The sequence below is a fragment of the Octopus bimaculoides genome, chromosome 1 (assembly GCF_046866305.1).
Source record: "Octopus bimaculoides isolate indiv1 chromosome 1, ASM4686630v1, whole genome shotgun sequence".
NCBI lineage: Eukaryota > Metazoa > Mollusca > Cephalopoda > Octopoda > Octopodidae > Octopus > Octopus bimaculoides.
The window spans coordinates 185,292,732-185,299,296 of record NC_142928.1 but is presented as its reverse complement, the minus strand read 5'-3'; positions in this window follow the sequence as shown (position 1 = coordinate 185,299,296).

Genomic DNA, 6,565 nt, shown 5'->3' with positions numbered 1-6,565 from the left:
CGAAATGCTTAGCTGTATTTTGCCCGTCTATACGTTCTGATAATACTTACTGTTTATATATATATATATATATATATATATATATTTATTAGAGATGAGGAATTTACATTGGACGGACATGTGTCCTCATCTTTCTTGTTACCAAAACATTCTGGCTGATTTTACTCTCCAGCCTTCATCAGGTATACTGGTAGATTTCTGCCCGTGAGCCCAGGGGCAACCCCAAGATTCTGAGTTCAATTTCAGGCAGTACCTCGAATAAATAATAACATCAGAAAAAACCCCCCAAAAACTAAGGAATGAGAACCCAGAGTTGGGTTCAAAATTCTACCAGGACACCTGATAAAGGCTGGAGAGCAAATCAGCCGAAACGTTGGGGTATTGGTGTCAGGGCTAGATTATGATTTTGAAAATATATGGCGAATTGACAGAATCAAACGCTCACTGATTTCAACTTTTCTTTTTACATCTTTTCGGTATTCTTGGTTAATAAGTAGTTCACCGTCGTAAAAAGGTAAATTGCGATAAGAACCGGAAGTGATGACAATGATTTAACGAATGTAACATGAAAACCGTACTTATATTTTGTATAAAACAATCACATTTCTGGGGAAAAATTAGTCATTGATGCACCGAAATGAGATTAGTGAATAATTTTACACGATTTGTAAATTCATTTCATGCCTAAGTTTCCTTAACCAGATGGGTTAATATCTCACCCATCTATCGACCTTCTATAATAATCTGTCCATGGATGCTGTTATCGTTTGGATTAACAAAATTGGGTGAATGGTTGGTAACTTCCTGAGCAATAGATGTTGTCGAGGCTCACATATGAAGTCCATCCATCGGATATAAAACGTGTACCTGACAATGTTTCGCGCCTAACCCTAAAACCCTAACCCTAAGTAGAAAAATTTTCGGAAATTTTTTTTCAAAATCATAATCTCCGTATTTTTCCGCATATTTTGACAGAAAAAAAAATTTTTTACAAAAATTCTTGGAAATTTATTTCAGAATCATAATCTCCATATTTTCCCGCATATTTTGCAGAAAAAAAAAAAAAAATTTCTGAAAAAAGATAAAAATGAAGAATCTAGAAGAGGGGGTAATTTCAAAATGCCGATTTTTGCCATTTTTTTGCAGATTCGTATTCTCCGTAGCCGAAAATGGGGCTTTGTGTAGAAAAAAAAGAAATTAGATAAAAAAAAAGGGAAAGTTTTTTTTTGGGGGGGGGGGGGGGGAGGTACAAAAAGGGATCTTTTTTAAAACGGGGGCCACATTTTTCATTAATGTTTTATGTAGTGTTTTTGGTACCGAAAGACTTTCAAACTTCGTATACTTATCTATTTTGTGTTATAGAACAGAAAAATATTTTTGTATTCGAATTTATTTCATGTAAAAAATTGTCTTATTTCGATAATTTCAACCAATCACTGACAAGTATTCAGTTGTTTATATTTACTCTTTTGGCTGATTAAGCGATGTAAAGCGTATTTAATCTCCATACCTTCGTTTTATTTGTTTTTTTCATTTTAAATTTGCTTTAACCCTAACCCTAACCCTACGGTTAGGGTTAGAGTTAATAGTTTCAGAATCGTTTGTTTATGTAGTCGGCACTTAATGTATATCGGCTGAATGGACGTCAGTAATTGATTGAAATTACAGAAATACGACAACTTTAACATGGAATAATTTATGGATTTCTTTTTTTTTTTTTTAAGAAGACTAAGAGAAAAAGATGTTTTATATGACACATTCTACCAGTGTTCCAAGTTTCAAAGTGTTTCGTTAATGAAAAATGTGGCCCCCGTTTTAAAAAAGATCCAAAGGAAGTCTTGCAGAAATTTTTTAAAAGGGGTGTTTTTTTTGGGGGGGGGGGTTACAAAAAGAAGTCTTGCCGATTAATTTTCTTTTCCAATAACCTCTCGTCACAGCAATCCGTATTTTCTACTTGATATTTTATTTCCAAACACTTCAAACTAATTTCGCTGCGGCATTAGAAAATACCGACGAAATTTAAGGGTTTTTTTGTTTTTAATTAAAACCATGGTGGAAACTACTTGATAAAATCTCAAGGAGTGAATGAAAGTTAGGAGTAGTCCCAAGGGTAAAATAAAGTCGGTTTGGCACAGCTATTTACTGATCCTGCCGCTCTACTTCTAACAATGTGGAGGCGCAATGGCCCAGTGGTTAGGGCAGCGGACTCGCGGTTTCGATTCCCAGACCGGGCGTTGTGAGTGTTTATTGAGTGAAAACACCTAAAGTTCCACGAGGCTCCGGCAGGGCATGGTGGCGAACTCTGCTGTACTCTTTCACCACAACTTTCTTCCTGTTTCTGTTGTACCTGTAATTCAAAGGGTCAGTCTTGTCACACTGTGTCACGCTGAATATCCCCGAGAACTACGTTAAGGGTACACGTGTCTGTGGAGTGTTCAGCCACTTGCACGTTAATTTCATGAGCAGGCTGTTCCGTTGATCGGATCAACTGGGACCCTCGACGTCGTAAGCGACGGAGTGCCAACAACAACAACTTCTAACAATTATAACTCTCCGCGAATTATAACTCAAAAAGCGAAGAAAAAAAAAGCCTCCACAGAACCATTCGGCTTTTAGAAATAGCACTCAAATCTTTAAGCACACAAATTAGCTTCTGAAAGGGAGCAACGTAACGGATGATAAGCTCTTTGCAGGATACTCAAAATAATGAAAATAATGTGGTAGCAGTAGTACCAAACTTTTTACTGTCTAACAATTGTTTTCAAATTAAACAATCTCCGCCAGTAAAAGTATAAATATACAAATGTGTGTTGTCTTCATTCATTCACTAAAGAAAAGAAACTTTTCAAGTTTTAAAGAAGCACTTTCGAGATTTTCCAAGATATATGTCTATGAACGTTTTCAGTTCAAGTGGCATATTGTTGTTGGCACTCCGTCGCTTACGACGTCGAGGGTTCCAGTTGATCCGATCAACGGAACAGCCTGTTCGTGAAATTAACGTGCAAGTGGTTGAGCACTCCACAGACACGTGTACCCTTAACGTAGTTCTCGGGGATATTCAGCGTGACAGTATGACAAAGCTGACCCTTTGAATTACAGGCACAACAGAAACAGGAAGTAAGAGTGAGAGAAAGTTGTGGTGGAAGAGTACAGTAGGGTTCGCCACCATCCCCTGCAGGAGCCTCGTGGAGCTTTTAGGTGTTTTCGCTCAATAAACACTCACAACGCCCGGTCTGGGAATCGAAACCGCGAGTCTGCTGCCCTAACCACTGGGCCATTGCGCCTCCACCCAAGTGGCATATAAGTCTTATTTAATTTGAAATTACATTTTCATCCTTAAAACGAAGAGACGAAACAACAGATTTTTCATATTTTCAACAAGTGAAACTGTACAATATATATTACTCACCACTGTCACTGTTCAATATGCATTTCCGGTTATCCCACCCGGCTGACAAAATAAACCACCAGTCTTAAGTATTACGGTCGATTCAATCGATGAAAACCCATCCCTCAAAACTGCTGGCCTTATGTCTCTGTCTCAAACCAGTTATGGAGGGTTTATTTTCTACTTGCTGGATTTGGATCTTTTCTACTTGCTGGCCCTCCTAGACCGGTGGAATTTATGGCTGCTAACGGTTCCATCTGAATCTTAGCAAGCCATCACCTACAGGAACAGAGCCGGGTTTCTACAGGATCGACGTTCTAGGAGAGGACTGTGCTTAATAATTAGTACGGGACCTGGAAAACGGGTGGTGTGGACTACAAGAGTGATGAAAGGTGAAAGCAGTAGTCTATTCTGAAGAGCAAAGGCTGTTTATTGTAGCAGCAGAAGAGGTAAAGAAATGATACAGTACACATATGGGTGGCTTTATGTTAATCGGTCCAGTGGTCTTTAATTGAAGGTGGTTGAAAATGTTCGCGTATGCAGCAGCACCGTCCCAAATGTGAGAGAACCTCATTTTGTGAGCCTCACATGAGCTTTGTACAGTATCAATAATTACTGGTTTCAAATCTTGGCTCAAGATCAACAATTTCGGAGAGAGGGCCAGGGCGATCTTTCGGAGAAAGTATATCAAAACTACCGAATCGCTTATGCTTTTTGTGTATGTACTCGTTTATGTGTGTGTGTGTGTGTGTGTCTACTCCGGTGTTCAACTGGCACTTATTTTATCAACACCCATAAAAGGATGAAAGTCAAAATCAACCTCGACGTAAGGACGGACAAAATGTTGCTAAGATTTATTTGCCTTGTGTACCTGTTCGCTGCCATACCAGTATTAATAATAGGGACTAAAGCGTCTTCTGGTCCCGACGAGAAGGGAAAGTTATTGCAATGCGATCCTAGCTGCATTGAAGATGCCCTTTCGACTGGAGAGACCCTTAGCAACAAATAACAATTAGAGCGATTGTGAGGGCTCTAATTTAATGCAACTCATTAAATAGAGATATAATGGACAATATATAGCAATATATATATATATATATATATATATATATATATACTGAATAACAAATGCAACAATACTTAGTTTTTGTATTTACTTTGGCGTAATGACCCACCCAAGACAAGAGATGCAATAATAATTGTGCCTTTAATAAAAAGAATTATGTTGAAAAAAAAAAAATCACTTTTGAGGATTATTTCATTCTTTCCCTTTAAGGATCTGTTATATGAATATAAATTCCAAGAACTCTGATAATTTTTTTCTTCAAATTATGCCAGTACCTTTAGAATATTTCATTTTATCAAAATACATTCATTTAACTAATTCCAGAGGAGAAAGAATGGAATAGTCCTCAATAGAAACTTTCTAAGTGTGGGAATCATCTGAAACTCACCAGTCAACCACGGAAGAAATTTTTCACCACAAATTCAAATATTATCCAAATCTACACCAACGTTAAGGTTAGGGGGTTGGGATTACGGTTACGGTTAGGGAAAAAAAAGTTTTAAAAATGAAGAAATTAGTGGGAGGGGGCCGAAATTTCAAAATGCCGATTTTTAGCAATTTTCCGGAATCTCCGTATCCGAAAACGGGGGGGGGGGAATTGGGGAGAAAAGGGGGGGGGGAGAAGTCTTTCACAGAAATGTACTTATCGTTATCTTTTCTCTTACTGGTTTCAACCACTGGATTGATGCCATGCTGGGGTACCACCGTGACGGGTTTTAGTCGAATACGTCAACCCCAGTAATTATTATAAAAAAACAAAAGAAAAAAAAACATACTTATTCTACCGGTTTCTTTTGTTGAATTTGCTAAGTTACGGGGACATAAACATCAATTGTCAAAAAGTGGTGGGGGACGAACGTAACATACATATAACACACATACACACGACGGGCTTCTTTCAGTTTCCATCCACCAAATTCACTCACAAGGTTTATAGTAGAAGACACTTGCCCAATATGCCACCAAGAAGGACTGAATCCAACACCACATGGTTAGGAAACAAGCTTCTCAACTACACATACTTGTGCCTATTTGTAAAAAATTTCATAAAAAAATATTCATTTACCCATTTTTCTTTAAGTTACGGGAAGTAGGGGCACAATTGTGGGTAAATTTACCCAATTGTGTAGGTATACCCAATTAAAACTAAGATGTGAGACTAAGAGTTAATCATTAATTAACTAATAATTAATATATATCGTTATTACCTAACATTATAGCAGTTAAATATCTAGTCGGTAGTGAGTGTTTTTACGGTCTATGAATTTTCTCAACCATAATACTTATTTTGATCTTGTATTATTACAATATTTTTATATCTACATATTAGAAATTAGGTTAATATATACACTATATAATATACAAAAAATACAGACAGTCCCGAAAAGTATCATCTTAATGCAGAACAGTATTAGAGTGCCTTTACGTGGTCGTTCGAACCGTTAGAAACAACAGCCAAATCCCTTCCCTCCCTTAAAATGACACTCACACTAGCTTAAACAGAAAAATGTGGTCATGGGATTCTTGTATACAGGGAAAAGGAGAAGATGGTCACGGCTGCAAGGCTTTTGGTCATGAATGCTCCAACAGGTCTGACTTGGGGCTGATAATAACAAACACACACACACACTTCTATATTATAGTGCATTCAACTCTGCAGCATATTTTTGATGTGAAAACCCCTGCCATACACACATATATTTATTACTGTAATGTATATAGTGCAAGGATTATCTAACAGAGAACTCTGAGACAGTCGTGAATAGTCCATTCAGCCCAGGGCAAAAATATAGAGTAAGTAGTGTCGATTTTTGATATGATATAACACACATATTATTCAGAAACTAGCGTAACTGGAAGCCACTATATATTATTAGTCCGACGATGGCTTAACTGATCGAAACTTAATGTCATTGTCAACAATATTGTTCAAAAACAAACTTGTACTCTACAGAAATATAGAGTAACCCCTCGGATTAATGTAAAATTATTATATCTATACATAAAAGCGCATACACAAATATATATATATATATATTATTGTATGTATTTATTTTCTCTTAGTTAATAATTAAATCCGACAAAATAAATTGGCTAATAGATACCAGGGT